Source organism: Bos taurus, chromosome 19, assembly GCF_002263795.3.
Source record: "Bos taurus isolate L1 Dominette 01449 registration number 42190680 breed Hereford chromosome 19, ARS-UCD2.0, whole genome shotgun sequence".
Classification (NCBI taxonomy): domain Eukaryota; kingdom Metazoa; phylum Chordata; class Mammalia; order Artiodactyla; family Bovidae; genus Bos; species Bos taurus.
The window spans coordinates 7847400-7864265 of NC_037346.1; positions in this window are offsets into that span (position 1 = coordinate 7847400).

Sequence of the window (16866 nt, forward strand, 5' to 3'; positions counted from 1 at the left end):
CAACACAGAGTCTTATCCTGCTGAGTGTGGGGAAAGAGTTACAATGGGTTACGCCTACGGTGACCAGCCCCTTCTGACCTGATGCTAAAACAGACTTCTTGGGCGGTGCTCCACACTTTCCCCCATGAGTTGGTTTGCTGTTGGGGAGAGAGCAACTCCTGTGTGTCTACTCCTGTGTGGACCAGGAAGAACTGAGCGTCTTGTACTGGGTCCCTCTAGACTCCACCAGTGAATGGCAGTCTCCTGTCGCTTCTGCTGGGAAAAAATTTCACTATGAGTATAACTAGTTACTGAGTCTTATGAGCCCTTGAGACATTGAAGTGGACAAGTTGAATTCCCAACCACACAGGGTCTTTTTTGTTAGAAGTTAGGGTATGTTGGGGAAAGGAATGCAAGTTTGAGCATTAGAATATGTCATATGTGTGGCAGAGTCCAATGAAGCTGGGACTGCAAAGCTTTTTTGCCCCTGGAAGCCCTTCTATCGCCACCTGAGGAGGTTAGTCTCTTGCCCTGATATCCTATAACCAATTCCCAGACTTGCCTAAGGCCTCTGTTGCTGCTATATTATATATCCTCTCTCAAGCTGTGCCCATGGTTTCATGGGGATTTTCTGCGAGTGGACTCAGGAAGAAGAGTCTCAGGTTGGTTTTCAGATGGTTCTGCGTGATTGCCGTGCATCACCTGAACGTGAACGGCTTTGCACTGAAGCTCCTCTCCGGGACAGCCCAGATGGTGGTGAAGGGGAGTCCTCCCGGTGGGCAGAACTTGGGGAACTTGGTTCATTTTGCCTGCAGGGAGAAGTGGCTGGAAGAAGGGTCTGCACCAAATCATGGTTTGGTTGGAGAGTGGAACTGGAAGGAGCACAACGAAAAAATGGAAAGGTCTGAAGAAGAGGTCTGAGGATAGAGCCCTCTGAATGGCAGAGCAGGAAGATATTTCAGTTCCATGGCATGCTCATCACAGGGTAGAGGAAGGGCTTCATAATCGAGTTGTTGGGATGACCCATTTGGTAGACATCAGACAGCACCCCCCACCCCAGCAACTCCTGTGAGCTCGTGAACGAAGTGGCCCTGGCTATGATGGGGGCTATGTATGGGCTCAGTACCAGGAGCGTGTGTCCATCAAGACTGACCTGGCTACACCTACTGCTGAGTGCCCAATCTGCCAGCAGCAGAGGCGGCACCGAGCCCCTAACGTAGCACCATTGTTACAAGGACTCAGCCAGCCACCTGGCATCAGGTTGATTACCCTGAACCACTTTCATGATGGAAGAGGCAGCTCCTACTGGAACTGCCACTTATTCTGGATGTAGATTTCACTGCCTACAAAGCTTCTGCCAAAACTGCCATCTGTGGGCTTCCAGAATGCCTCATCCACCATCGTGGAATTCACAGCAAATGAAATACCGCCGTGGGTTCTTGCTCTTGGAATTCACTGGTCCGTCCTTATTCCCCATCATCTTGAAGCAACGCCTTTGACAGATGATTGACTGTTGGCTTTTTGAAGATTCAGTTGTATTGCCAGGTAGGTGGTGACACCGGGCAGGACTGGGGCAGTGTCCACCGGCTTGTGGTGAATGCTTGAATGCTCTAAATCAACGTTAGTTTCTCCCATACCCTGGATTCCGAAGTTCAGGAATCAAGGGATACATACGAACGTCAGTCTTCTCAGGGTTAACAATCCAACAAACTTTTGCTTCCCATGTCTGCAGCTTTAGCATCTGCTGGTCTAGAGATCTTCATTACAAAGGGAAAAATGCTTTCACTGTGTCACTTTGAGAAACAGCAAAGACTGCATTAAATTGGAACTTGAAGCTGCCATCTGGCATCTTTGGGCACTGAATCAATAGGCAAAGCACTGGCTGGGGTGATTGACCGGACTAGTAAGGGGAAAATGGGTTGCTGCTACACAGTGGGGGTGAGAAGGGATATTGCAGGAGACCCTTTGGGGTGCCTCTTAGTACTCCCATATCCTCTGATTAAGACCAATGGAAAAGGGATAAACAATAAGATCCTACTGTACAGCACAGAGAACTGTATTTGGTATCCTAAACAAAATGGATAAACAATGATAGAAAAAAAATTTTAAGAATATATATATAACTGAATCACTTTTCTGTACAGCAGAAATTAATACAACATTGTAAGTCAACTAAACACCAATTAAAAAACTAAAAGATAAATGGAAAACTACAACAACCCAGTTTAGACAGTTAATGTCCCAGACTTCACAAAAGGCTGGAGTCATCCCACCAGGCAAGAATCTAACAACTGAGGTGCTTGCTGAGGGCAAAAGAAATACGAAATGAATATAGATGATAGTGGTTGTAAATACTAGCAGGTGGCCTTGTGACCAGCTCTGGAATGAGGCCTCTAATAGTTATAAATATTTCTTCCTTACTTTGATGTGAATATATTTTAATAAATATTAACCAAAATGGTTTTATCTCCTCTCTCTATCATTGAATCTCACATGACTCATAATCACTTTATATGTAAGTATTTTAAGTTACAAGAGGTCAAAACAGGAGTGTAAATCAGCTAGGAAAAGAATGAACATTCAGTTCAGTTCAGTTGCTCAGCCGTGTCTGACTCTTTGCCACCCCATGAATCGCAGCACGCCAGGCCTCCCTGTCCATCACCAACTCCCGGAGTTTACTTACACTCAAGTCCATCGAGTCAGTGATGCCATCCAACCATCTCATCCTCTGTCGTCCCCTTCTCCTCTTGCCCCCAATCCCTCCCAGCATCAGAGTCTTTTCCAATGAGTCAACTCTTCCCATGAGGTGGCCAAAGTACTGGAGTTTCAGCTTTAGCATCATTCCTTCCAAAGAAATCCCAGGGCTGATCTCCTTCAGAATGGACTGGTTGTATCTCCTTGCAGTCCAAGGGACTCTCAAGAGTCTTCTCCAACACCATAGTTCAAAAGCATCAATTCTTCAGTGCTTAGCTTTCTTCACAGTCCAACTCTCACATCCATACATGGCCCCTGGAAAAACCATAGCCTTGACTAGATGGACCTTTGTTGGCAAAGTAATGTCTCTGCTTTTCAATATGCTATCTAGGTTGGTCATAGCTTTTCTTCCAAGGAGTAAGCATCTTTTAATTTCATGGCTGCAGTCACCATCTGCAATGATTTTGGAGCCCCAAAAAATAAAGTCTGACACTGTTTCCACTGTTTCCCCATCTCTTTCCCATGAAGTGATGGGACCAGATGCCATGATCTTCATTTTCTGAATGTTGAGTTTTAAGCCAACTTTTTCACTCTCCTCTTTCACTTTCATCAAGAGGCTTTTTAGTTCCTCTTCACTTTCTGCCATAAGGGTGATGTCATCTGCATATCTGAGGTTGTTGATATTTCTCCTGGCAATCTTGATTCCAGCTTGTGTTTCTTCCAGCCCAGCGTTTCTCATGATGTACTCTGCATATAAGTTAAATGAGCAGGGTGATAATATACAGCCTTGACGTACTCCTTTTCCTATTTGGAAGCAGTCTGTTGTTCCATGTCTAGTTCTAACTGTTGCTTCCTGACCTGCATACAAATTTCTTAAGCGGCAGGTCAGGTGGTCTGGTATTCCCATCTCTTTCAGAATTTTCCACAGTTTATTGTGATCCACACAGTCAAAGGCTTTGGCATAGTCAATAAAGCAGAAATAGATGTTTTTCTGGAACTCTCTTGCTTTTTCGATGATCCAGCAGATGTTGGCAATTTGCTCTCTGGTTCCTCTGCCTTCTCTAAAACCAGCTTGAACATCTGGAAGTTCACGGTTCATGTATTGCTGAAGCCTGGCTTGGAGAATTTTGAGCATTACTTTACTACTATGTGAGATGAGTGCAATTGTGCGGTAGTTTGAGCATTCTTTGGCATTGCCTTTCTTTGAGATTGGAATGAAAACGGACCTTTTCCAGTCCTGTGGACACTGCTGAGTTTTCCAAATTTGCTGGCGAATTGAGTGCAGCACTTTCACAGCATCATCTTTCAGGATTTGAAATAGCTCAACTGGAATTCCATCACCTCCACTAGCTTTGCTCGTAGTGATGCTTTCTAAGGCCCACTTGACTTCACATTCCAGGATATCTGGCTCTAGGTGAGTGATGACACCATCATGATTATCTTGGTCATGAAGATCTTTTTTGTACAGTTCTTCTGTGTATTCTTGCCACCTCTTCTTAATATCTTCTGCTTCTGTTAGGTCCATACCATTTCTGTCCTTTATCGAGCCCATCTTTGCATGAAATGTTCCCTTGGTATCTCTAATTTTCTTGAAGAGATCTCTAGTCATTCCCATTCTGTTGTTTTCCTCTATTTCTTTGCATTGATCACTGAGGAAGGCTTTCTTATCTCTTCTTGCTATTCTTTGGAACCCTGCATTCAGATGCTTATATCTTTCCTTTTCTCCTTTGCTTTTCACTTCTCTTCTTTTCACAGCTATTTGTAAGACCTCCCCAGACAGCCATTTTGCTTTTTTGCATTTCTTTTCCATGAGGATGGTCTTGATCCCTGTCTCCTGTACAATGTCATGAACCTCAGCCCATAGTTCATCAGGCACTCTATCTATCAGATCTAGTCCCTTAAATCTATTTCTCACTTCCACTGTATAATCATAAGGGATTTGATTTAGGTCATACCTGAATGGTCTAGTGGTTTCCCCTACTTTCTTCAATTTAAGTCTGAATTTGCCAATAAGGAGCTCATGATCTGAGCCACAGTCAGCTCCCGGTCTTGTTTTTGCTGACTGTATAGAGCTTCTCCATCTTTGGCTGCAAAGAATATAATCAATCTGATTTTCAAAGGCAAAAAAGGGACCCTGACCCTGATGCTCTCCTGGGGATGATGTGAGAATGGTTTTGGTTGTAAAAGGGATAGTGTGTCATGTTAAACAGAAGCATGGTTTTGTTCTTGTCTCTATTTGAGAGTAAATGTGGTTTCAGGCAATGTGTGGGTACCAAGTTAAAAAGGGGTCAACCGTAGTCTTTGTAATGTTCCAACTTCCTTCAGCTAAACTGTTTTCCAGAATTAAATTTCCTCTGTTTCTGATTAGAATGGCCCACAAGACTGGAGATTCTGTAACATTTGTAGGATGGAAATTGATTTTTCCCTACTTATGTGAGATGCTGTTTCACCTTATTAACTCTTGTCTTCTCATCTGTTTCTTAATTTCTTGTTTCCTGAACTCCGTGTTTGCTTTAATTTCCTTGAGTGGGAGCAAAGTATTTAGAATTGCCTAGTGCAAACCTTCCAAGGACTGTTCCTCATCTATTTCACCTGTCTTTTGTCTTTTGTGTTAATTTCCTCCATTTTAGTTGAGATTGGTTATGGGTATTTTTCATGCTTGCTTGTTTATGCATATGAATGAGGGTACCCTTTGAACGAGGGTAGTTATAGCATAATCTCATTCCCCATCCTGTTTGTTTGGTTAACTTTCAGATTGTTCCCTGAGTTTTTATTCTGGAAGATTGGATGTCATGGGTCCATATGGTCTGTTTAGTTGTTATCTGCCTAAGGGAGGTAGATGCTGGGATCTTGAGCAATAAGAACAGATCTTTGTCAACTTTTAATGGGGTTGCTGCTGCTGCTGCTAAGTCGCTTCAGTTGTGTCCGACTCTGTGCGACCCCATAGACGGCAGCCCACCACGCTCCCCTGTCCCTGGGATTCTCCAGGCAAGAACACTGGAGTGGGTTGCCTTTTCCTTCTCCAATGCATGAAAGTGAAAAGTGAAAGTGAAGTCGCTCAGTCGTGTCCAACTCCTAGCGACCCCATGGACTGCAGCCCACCAGGCTCCTCCATCCATGGGATTTTCCAGGCAAGAGTACTGGAGTGGGCTGCCATCACCTTCTCCATTTGATGGGGTTACATCCTGACAAATCCATCACATGTTATAAAATAATAAGTTGAAATTGCATTTAATATACCTAACTTACCTATCTTATCTAGCATAGCCCCAGCCTATCCTAAACAAGCTTAGAACACTTACATTAGCCTGCAATTGGGCAAAGTCGTCTAACAATACAATAGAGGTATTGTATAATAAAGTACAGACTGTCTCATGCGATTTGTTGAATACTGTACTGAAAGTGAAAACCAGAATGGTTGTCAGTGTCTCACGATCATGTGGCTGACTGGGAGCTGTGGCTGCTGCCACTGTCCAGCATCCCAAGAAAGCGTTGTAGCAGGTATCGCTACCCAGGGAAAGAGCACAGTTCAGCATAGGATGGAACTTCCCTGGTGCAGTGGATAGGAATCCACCTGCCACTGCAGGCGACATGGGTTCGACCCCTGGTCCAGGAAGATTTTACCTGCCACGGAGCAAGTAAAGCCCACATTCTGCAACTGCTGGACCTACACTCCACAGCTATTGGAGCCTGCACACTCTCGGGCCTAGAGCCACAACTGCGGAGCCCACGAGAAAGGGTAGCTCCTGCTCACCGCAACTAGAGAAAGCCCACGCACAGCAACAGAGACCCAGCGCAACTGAAAACAAGTCAATAAATAAGTAAATAATTTTTAAAAAGAAAGCAAAATCTGATGTAAGGTTTCTACTGAATGTAATTTGCTTTGCATCATCATTGGAAAATTGGAAGGCAAACTGTTGCAAGTCATGGGCTATCTGTATTGGGAACCTTCCTTAGGGCCCTATTCACTAATGGCAGAGGTGCCTAGATTTTGCTGTGGTCCCCTGCTATAGGATGAACCAACCACTTTTTGCTTTTTGTTTGGGGTTTTGTTTTGTTTTTTTGGACCAATCACTTTGGCAAAAAGCAAAGTCCAGAGAGACCTAGGGACTCCTTATTTGCTTCATCAGAGCAAGTGAGAGAGAAGAGTCAGGGAGAGAAGGTGAGCAAGGTGGAGGTCACCTTCCTTCATAGCCTGATCCCAGAATGCTATCTTATCACCGGCTCTTAAGAAGAAAGTCAGTAGGTCCTGCCCTTGTGTAGGTGAAGGAAATTACACAAGGATGTGAATACAGGAAGCAGACATCCCTGGCAGCCATTGAGAGACTGTCTACCAGGTGGCTTAACACTCATTTTCTACTGCCTCCCTCTATCTTTTTTCACCTCGGAACTCTTCTTGTCAAGAGAAGGGGCAGAGGAGAAAACATGATGATGTACAGACTTTCAGGATCTCCTCAAGTCTCACACACCTGATGTAGAAGGGGCTTCCCCGTGGCCTTAAGTTCAACTCCAAAATCCTTAGTTAGTTCAGTTCAGTCACTCAGTCATGTCCGACTCTGCAATCCCATGAATCGCAGCACGCCAGGTCTCCCTGTCCATCACCAACTCCCGGAGTTCACTCAAACTCACGTCCATCGAGTCAGTGGTGCCATCCCACCATCTCATCCTCCATCGTCCTCTTCTCTTCCTGCCCCCAATCCCTCCCAGCATCAGAGTCTTTTCCAATGAGTCAACTCTTCGCATGAGGTGGCCAAAGTACTGGAGTTTCAGCTTTAGCATCCTTCCTTCCAAAGAGCACCCAGGGCTGATCTCCTTTAGAATAGACTGGTTGGATCTCCTTGCAGTCCAAGGGACTCTGACCTAATAGAATCAGGGGCCTCTTCAGCCTCGTGTCTCTTTATCCCATCACTTTTCACTGCAGCCGTATTAGAAGATGTGTTCCTTGGGAGGGCCCTATAAATTTTATCCTGTTCCCACCCAAGTTCTGAAACAACTGAAAACAACACAATAAAGTCAGCAGATAAGAAAACCAAAATAGATTAGGGGACACAGCTTAGTGTTTGAATCAGAATGCACTTGCTAATTGACCTTGAACCAGCCCATCCAAGGGAACGATGCAGTGTGTAGGGCAGACCCCGCCTCTTGCTCATTCTAGTGAAAAACCATCTGGTGTTGTTTCGGGGGCTCTGAAGAGCTCCAGTACCATGGTCCTTTATGTCTCAGTGCAGAAAAGAGTTCAGTGAGAGACAAAGTGATAGATAAGAAGTGATTTATTACAATAGGAGATTTGTGAGGCTTACAAGCAGGTGGGCAAGGGGTGCTTCCCCAAGAACTTCCTGGGCTATGGTTTTATAATCAGTGGAAGAGTGGGGAGCGGGAGAAGAACTTCTTGTTCTTTCTTGAGTGGACTTCATGCTTCCATCATCAGCTCCTCATCCAGGTTGACCTGAGCGTTTTCTTGTCCCTGCATGGCCAACCTAGGTCCACAAATCTTGTTTTTCATGTGTGCAGAGAGCATGTCCTAGGGATTATGAACTTGCTGAGCTCACTGGGCAGGATATGGGTCTCCTGCCACCACTGTTTTATTGTTTGGGGGCACGTCTTCTGCTTCTGTTGCATGGTTTTGTTGCTAAGCAAGCCTCCCCGGTTTTGTGCCCAAGCAAATGTGCTTTCTTGAGAGATCATTAACTAACAGGGGTCTTGCGTACTTTTTCTACTCACAGTTCCCTGGTGGGGCCTGTAGGGGGATTTTTAATCACTTAGACTTTGTCTTCTTACTCTGGCTCTATCACTGGTAGAGAGGAAAAAAGAAAACCAAATCCCCTAAGCCAGGATCTAGGCTAAATAGGCTCTACCTGGTCAAGAAATGTAGACCAGCATCTGTGCCCCACTGCGATGAACACCGTGAATCAGCTTTTACCTCCCAGCCCACCCTCATAGGCACCTTCCTGAGTGCAGAGGTCAGAAAGCTAGCCTATACTCACAGAAGCCTTTGCACCTAGGGTTCTGGTTGTAAGTAAGGTGGAAATTAGACGGTGGCCCTTATTTATTTATTTATCTGGCAAGCCAGGTTATGGAATCATGAAATTTTTCAGCAGTAATGTTCCAGCATCCATTTTTCCTGTGTGTATGAAGCATCTGTTGGGGTGGCAGCTTCTTCTTCTTCTTTTTTTTAAAAAATTATTTATTCAACTGCTTCAGGTCTTTAACTGCAGTACGTGGTATCTTCATTACATCATTCAGGATCTTTCATTGCAGCATGTGGGCTCAGTAGTTGTGGGGCACGGGCTTCTCGTGAGTGGTTTTACTTGTGCCTCACTCAGCATGTGGGGTCCTAGCTCCCTGACTAGGCATCGAATTCGTGTCCCCTGCATTGCAAGGCACTTAACCACTGAACCACCAGGGAATTCCCCTGGGGGGACAACTTCTTATCTGACGGCTCCTAGTCCCTGACTTCAACTATGGAGACCTCTGTGAAGTCAGTGGCTCCAGTGGTAGGAGCTACACTTGTGGATCAGTTCTTCCATGTTCTTAGACTCACCCATGGATGCCCTCTCCTTGAGCCAGCTCTTCCCTCCTTCCAGTCTTCCCAGTCAAGCAGTGGGTAGTGAAACCTGATAAACCCTTCCCTGCCCAAAATATCTACAGTGCTATTTCCTGCACTAAACTTTGAATGATACTGTAATGTAAGTGCCTGACAATTAGCTTATTTGTTTTATCGTAGGTGCCTGACATTAAACGTTTGATTGAGAAAGCACATTGCGAGCTACACGACTACATAAAGAGCCAGACCACCGAACCTGTGGATTTCCCCCTTTAGAAAGCTCTGGGTGACCTAGATAACTGACTGCTTGAGAGATCCTGCTTTTTCCCTTCCTGCTCCTGTGTCTCCTTCCCATTCCTATCTTTTAAATTCGCCAATTAAGAGTGAGACTTCCCTGATGGCTCAGGTGGTAAAAAAATTCTTGCAGGAGACCTGGGTTTGATTCTTGGGTCAGGAAGATCCCCTGGAGAAGGAAATGGCAACCCATTCCAGTGTTCTTGCCTGGAAAATTCCATGGACAGAGGAGCCTGGCGGGCTACAGTCCTTGGGGACAAAGAGACGGACACAACTGAGTGACTAACACTTGAACTTTTACTTTTCACTTTCAATAAAGAGTGAACTCATGAAACGCTAGGCACCCCAGCTTGACCCCCAGTAAAGGCAGAACCCAGGTTTGTGCTCTCTTTAACCATGGCCTCAGAGTGTGGCCCCAGGCATGCCTGTACCCTCCAGGTCTTGTGAGTAATAAACCTTGTCTTTTCAAACATCCCTGAGTGTTGCTGTGAGGTGCAATCATGATCAGAACCATAGGAGCTGGTCCAGCCACAACTGGCTCCAGTATGGGGAGATGAGACTCACCACAAGCAGCAGGGGCCCAGGTGAGTGCCCCTAGGCACTCCTCGCAGACAGATAGCATCAGGGTAGTAGGCTGAGACTGACACAAAACATACCCATCAGGGAACTCAGCCTTCCTCTTTGCAGAGGATTAAAGTAGGGCAAGACCTAAGAGAAAGTCTTCAGAGAAAACTTAAAGCCAGAAACAGGGAAGAGGCCTCCCCCTGCTCAGCACCCAGCACTGAACTTCTCCTGTGTCCTTCTTACTGAAAGGCCTCCTGCCCCTCCCCACCCTCTTACTCATCTTTCAGGTCTCAGCATAAGCATGACCTTCTCTCAGAAGCCTTCCCAGATTCCCCCAGGCTGGGTTAGAAGCCCCCTTACTCACTCTTGCCTGACCTCTCCCTGCACTCTGTGATCCTCAGGCTCCTGGTGATGACTTCCTGTGGCCCCGGTACAGAGCAGGTCTTCAAGGTGCACCAGTTTGCTGGCCGACTGGCCATCCCCGGGCGGGAATGAGGAACGAACACAGTGGACCTCCTCCAATTTGTGCGGCTCCTGAGTTTGCTGTTGCAGGCGCCTACCTATGTCACTGGTTCTGTCTGGTGTTGACTAAAGTATTATTCATGACCTAAAAGTTGAGAGTTGTGTTTTATTGGGCAGCAATTTTTTAGGACTTCTAGCATGGGAGGCAGCATCTCAGGTAACCCTGAGAGAGAGAACCGCTCCGAGGAGGTGAGGTGGAGATGGGGGCAGGAGCCAGGTTATGTAGAAGTTTTGTAACAAAGGGCGGGTAGTCTGAACATCAAAAGATTATTGCTAATTAAAGAAAACCCAAGCTATGTATCAGTTCAGTTCAGTTCAGTCGCTCAGTCGTGTCCAACTCTTTAGGATCTCATGAAGTGCAGCACGCAAGGCCTCCCTGTCCATCACCAACTCCCGGAGTTCACTCAGACTCACGTCCATCGAGTCAGTGGTGCCATCCAGCCATCTCATCCTCTGTCATCCCCTTCTCTTCTTGCCCCCAATCCCTCCCAACATCAGAGTCTTTTCCAATGAGTCAACTCTTCCCATGAGGTGGCCAAAGTACTAGAGTTTCAGCTTTAGCATCATTCCTTCCAAAGAATACCCAGGGCTGATCTCCTTTAGAATGGACTGGTTGGATCTCCTTGCAGTCCAAGGGACTCTCAAGAGTCTTCTCCAACACCACAGTTCAAAAGCATCAATTCTTCGGCGCTCAGCTTTCTTCACAGTCCAACTCTCACATCCATACATGACCACTGGAAAAACCATAGCCTTGACTAGACGGACCTTTGTAGGCAAAGCATTGTCTCTGCTTTTGAATATGCTATCTAGGTTGGTCATAACTTTCCTTCCAAGGAGTAAGCGTCTTTTAGTTTCATGGCTGCAGTCACCATCTGCAGTGATTTTGGAGCCCAAAAAATAAAGTCTGACACTGTTTCCACTGTTTCCCCATCTATTTCCCATGAAGTGATGGGACCAGATGCCATGATCTTCGTTTTCTGAATGTTGAGCTTTAAGCCAACTTTTTCACTCTCCTCTTTCACTTTCATCAAGAGGCTTTTTAGTTCCTCTTCACTTTCTGCCATATGGGTGGTGTCATCTGCATATCTGAGGTTATTGATATTTCTCCCGGCAATCTTGATTCCAGCTTGTGCTTCTTCCAGCCCAGCGTTTCTCATGATGTACTCTGCATAGAAGTTAAATAAGCAGGGTGACAATATACAGCCTTGACGTACTCCTTTTCCTATTTGGAACCAGTCTGTTGTTCCATGTCCAGTTCTAACTGTTGCTTCCTGACCTGCATACAAATTTCTCAAGAGGCAGGTCAGGTAGTCTGGAATCCCATCTCTAGGGAGACACAAAAGTATGGGCTCACAGAAGCACTCCCATGATATGCAGCTCAGCTATCTGGAGCGGGTATCCTGTGTTTTCACAGCCTGAGTTTCCTCAGGGCTCACCGTAGGGAGTGACTGCAGGCTGATGGCTGATAGGCGTCAGGAATTCTTTTCATCCCTGTGTTCCCTCAGCGCTCACTGGCTCACTGCAATCAGAGATGAATTCGACATCGTCTGTCCACTGCTATGGCAGGAAACAGTCCATTTCTCTGGAATTTCAACCCTCAGCGATACTCACTTTTGACCTTGTCTGCACATGAAATTTGTCACGTTCTCTCTCTCTCTTTAGGCCATGCCATATGACCCGTGGGATCTTGGTTCCCGACTGAGGCTCAGATCCGGGCCCTCAGCAGTGAGAGGGCAGAGTCCTAACCCCCGGACCGCCAGGGAGTTTCCTGCCACATTTTCTCATTTCAGAAATGTGGTGTTTTCCTTTTGCTCTGTTCTCTTTTCAGGTTTCTTGGCAGATGTAGCAGTTCACTGTTGCAGAAGTCTTGGGAGCATCACCTTCAGCGATAGCGAGGAGAACTGCATTTCTCACAAGGAATTGTGACTTAGGGCCATCTGTTGCACGGTTAGCTGCACTTTATGGAGCCTATGCTGTAGGGTAGGTAATCAGGCAGATTGTAGGCTGAGTGTCCAATATGAGAAACTTTCTGAATGAGGAATCACCTGGCACTGGTCAGAAGGGCCATTATCAAAAAGACTGCTGGAGAGAGTGTGGAGAAAAGGCAACTCTCCTACACCTACACTATTGGTGGGAACATAAATTTGTATGGCCACTTTGGAGAAGGATGGAGGTTTCTTTAAAAACTAAAAGTAGAACTATCAGATTATCCAGCAGTCCCATTCCTGGGCATACATCCAGAGAAAACCATAATTTGAAAGGAAACATGCACCCCAGTGTTCATTTACGATGGACAAGACATGGATATCAATATCATCAATAGAGGAATGGATAAAGAATATGTGATACATATATACAATGGAATATAAAAAAGAATGAAATAATGCCATTTGCAGCAACATGATGGACCTAGGGATTATTGTACTAAGTGAAATAAGTCAGACAAAGACAAATATCATATGATATCACTTACATGTGGAATCTAAAAGGATTATAAAAATGAATTTCTTTACAAAACAGAAACAGACTCATAGACTTCAAAAACAAAACTTATGGTTACCAAAGGGGAAAATTGTGGGCGGGGGTGGCGGGGGGGATCAATTAGGAGTTTGAGATCAATATACACACACTGCTGCTGCTGCTGCTGCTAAGTCGCTTCAGTCGTGTCTGATTCTGTGCAACCCCATGGACTGCAGCCCACCAGGCTTCTCCGTCCATGGGATTCTCCAGGCAAGAACACTGGAGTGGGTTGCCATTTCCTTCTCCAATGCATGAAAGTGAAAAGTGGAAGCGAAGTCGCTCAGTTGTGTCTGACTCTTAGCAACCCCATGGACTGCAGCCCACCAGGCTCCTCCATCCCTGGGATTTTCCAGGCAAGAGTACTGGAGTGGGGTGCCATTGCCTTCTCCGATACACACAGTACTATATATAAAATAGATAATCAACAAGGATCTACTACACAGCAAAGGGAACTCTATTCAATACTCCAGTAATAACCTATTTGGGAAAAGAATGTAAAAAAATGGACATATGTATATGTGTTAGTATAACTGAATCACTTCACTATACACCTGACACTAATATAAAATGTAAATCAACTATTTTTAAGAAAAATTAAATTTAAAAGAGAAGTCGTCTGTCTTAAAATGAATCTGTCTTCTATTTTAGGCTACTTCAACCACCTGGGCAAGTCTTCCCTGACTGTAGCCCTCTCCCGTCTTGTCCCCAGAGGACTAAGGCTCTTGCTGCTCAGAGACCGACTCCCTTGGATCACCACTGCTGTCTCATGTGTTTGCCCCAGCAGACTGTAGAGCTCTTCTGGGAACAGAATGCATCTCACTCATCTTCAGATCCTGTAGCTTTCCCAGTACCAAAAAGCACAGGGCAAACCCTCGACAAACCAAACTAAATTTGAGCATCACGCAGCAGCCTGGAACCTACCTGAGAAATGGAGAAGTGCATCTCCAGTTTAAGGCTTCCATTTTCATTTGGGACTTAGGTGATGTCAGACTTCCCCTCACTGAGCAGCCCTTTCACCCGTCTCTCACATCGCTCGATAACCTTAGGGGGACTCTTGCCTGGGGCATGTTCATTGCATCATTTGTGTTACGTCTATTTGACATTTAGCATGGCCCAACTTGAAACCTAGCCTGGGTTGCATTTTTTTCTGTCACCTCCTTAGAGTCTTGATGAGTTTCTTGATATGCCAAGTCTTACTGGAGATATGTAGGACTCGGTCCATCAACAGATACGTGGTATTTTTTTAAGTTAAAAATGTTTTCTTACAATTATTTTCTTATCACTGGTTGATCTCGAAACCACTTTACAAAAAAGTATTTTGCCCTTCTTGACTCTCCATCTTACAACGATTTCCATTTCTTCGTACACACTGCTAGTAACTAACCATTGCCATGTACAAAACGCTGGGGCAAGTGTTTACATGCCTCATCTCATTTATTCTTCACATCAACCCCGAGAAATGGGCACCTAAAAACACCACCCTATTTTATTTATGAGAAAATGGGTTTACTGAGATTAAGAATAATCTCTTCCGATCTTGATGCATATGGAATCTTTCCTCCCAGTTTTAAGGTAAAGGTCTGCAGCCTTTAATAATCTCTCTGTACCATGAAAAGATTACCACAGTGAGTTTGGTGAACATTCATCATCTCATATAGGTTTAAAATGAAAGAAGTAGAAAGCAGCTATATTTGCCTTGTGATGAAAACACTTAGGATTTACTTTCTTAACTGACGTGTAAAACGTTGTTCAGTTGCTAAGTTGTGTCTGACTCTTTTGCAGCCTCATGGATTGTAGCCGCCAGGCTCCTCTGTCCATGGGATTTCATGGGCAAGAATACTGGAGGGGGTTGCCATTCCCTTCTCCAGGGGATCTTCCTGACTAAGGGATCAAACCCACATCTCCTGCACTGCATGTGGGTTCTTTACTGCTGAGTCACCAGGGAACCCCCTACACCAGTGTTAATTATACTTACTATGTTGTACATTACATCCCTTGTACTTTTTTATTTTATAATTGGTCCAGTTTCCCCGACCCCATCTCCCACCTCTGCTGCTGCTGCTGTTAAGTCGCTTCAGTCATGTCTGACTCTGTGCAACCCCATAGACGGCAGCCCACCAGGCTCCTCCGTCCCTGGGATTCTCCAGGCAAGAACACTGGAGTGGGTTGCCATTTCCTCCCACCTCCGGTAAACACCAATCTGATCTCTATTTCTATGAGATTGTTTGTTCATTGTTTGTGAAGTATAGTTACCCTACAACACAATGCTATGTTAGTTCATGTTATACAAAATAGTGATTGAAAATTTCTGTACGTTTCAAAATGATCATCACAATGTGTAGTTACCGTCTGTCACCATACACAGATGTTATATAATTATTGATTATATTCCCCACACTATAATTTTCATACCCATGACTCATTTATTTTGCAACTGAAAGTATGAGCCTCTTAATCTTCCTCACCTATTTCTCTCCTCCCCCCGCCACCTGCCCTGTGGCTACCACCTGTTTATCTCTGTATCTATTGTTCCCTTTTGTTAAGTTTGTTGACTTGTTTTGTTTTTTGGAATCCACATATAAGTGAAATCACGCAATATTTGTCTTTCTCTGACTTGTTTCACTTAGCATAACACCCTCTAGGTTTGTCCATGTTGTGGCAAATGGAAAGATTTCGTTCCTTTTTATGGAAAAGTAAAATTCCACCGTGTGTGTGTGTTTGCACTGACTCGATGGACATGAGTCTCAGTGAACTCCGGGAGTTGGTGATGGACAGGGAGGCCTGGTGTGCTGTGATTCATGGCGTCGCAAAGAGTCGGACACGACTGAGCGACTGATCTGATCTGATGTATATATATATCATATCTCCTTAGCTTCCATATTTTGACTATTGTAAATAACGGCACAGTAAACATAGGGTCCACGTATCTTTTCTAATTATTCTTTTCATTTTCTTCAGATAAATTCCCAGTAGTGAAACTGATGGATCATTTGCTAGTTCAATTTTTAACTTTTTGAGGAACCTCTATACTACTGTCCTTGGTGACTACACAATTCACATGCTTATCCACAGGTTATAAGAGTTGTCGTTTCTCAGGACTTCCCTCCTGGGCCAGTGGTTAAGAATCCACCTGCCAACGCAGGGGACTTTGATCCCTAGTCTGAGGACTAAGATCCCACATACCGCAGGGCAACCAAGCCCACGTGCCCTAGAGCCTGTGCTGCACAACAGGAGAACTCACCGCCCCGAGCCACTTGCGCACACAGCTGGAGAGTAGCTCCCGCGCACTGACGCTAGAGAAGGCACGTACACAGCAATAGAGAACCTATGTGCCACGATGAAAACCCGACATGGTCAAAAATAAATAAACAAAAATTAATTGACAATAAAAAAGAGTTCTCATTTCTCCACCCACACTTGGCATTTGTCTTTTTAATAATAGCCATTCTATATTTAAACAAACAAACAGTAGCCATTCTGACAGCTATGATGTGATATCTCACTGTGGATTTTTTTTTGAAGTACAGTTGATTTACAGTGTTCAAGTGATATATATGTGATATGTGTGTACACACATACACACACATACATTTAATGGTGAAAAGTTGAAAGTACTTCAACTTAAATATATACTTTTTCAGATTCTTTTTCCATACAAGTTATTACAAGACACTGACTATAGTTCCCTATGGTATACAGTAGGTCCTTGTTGCTTATGGTTTTCATTTACATTTTGCTGATGGTTAGTG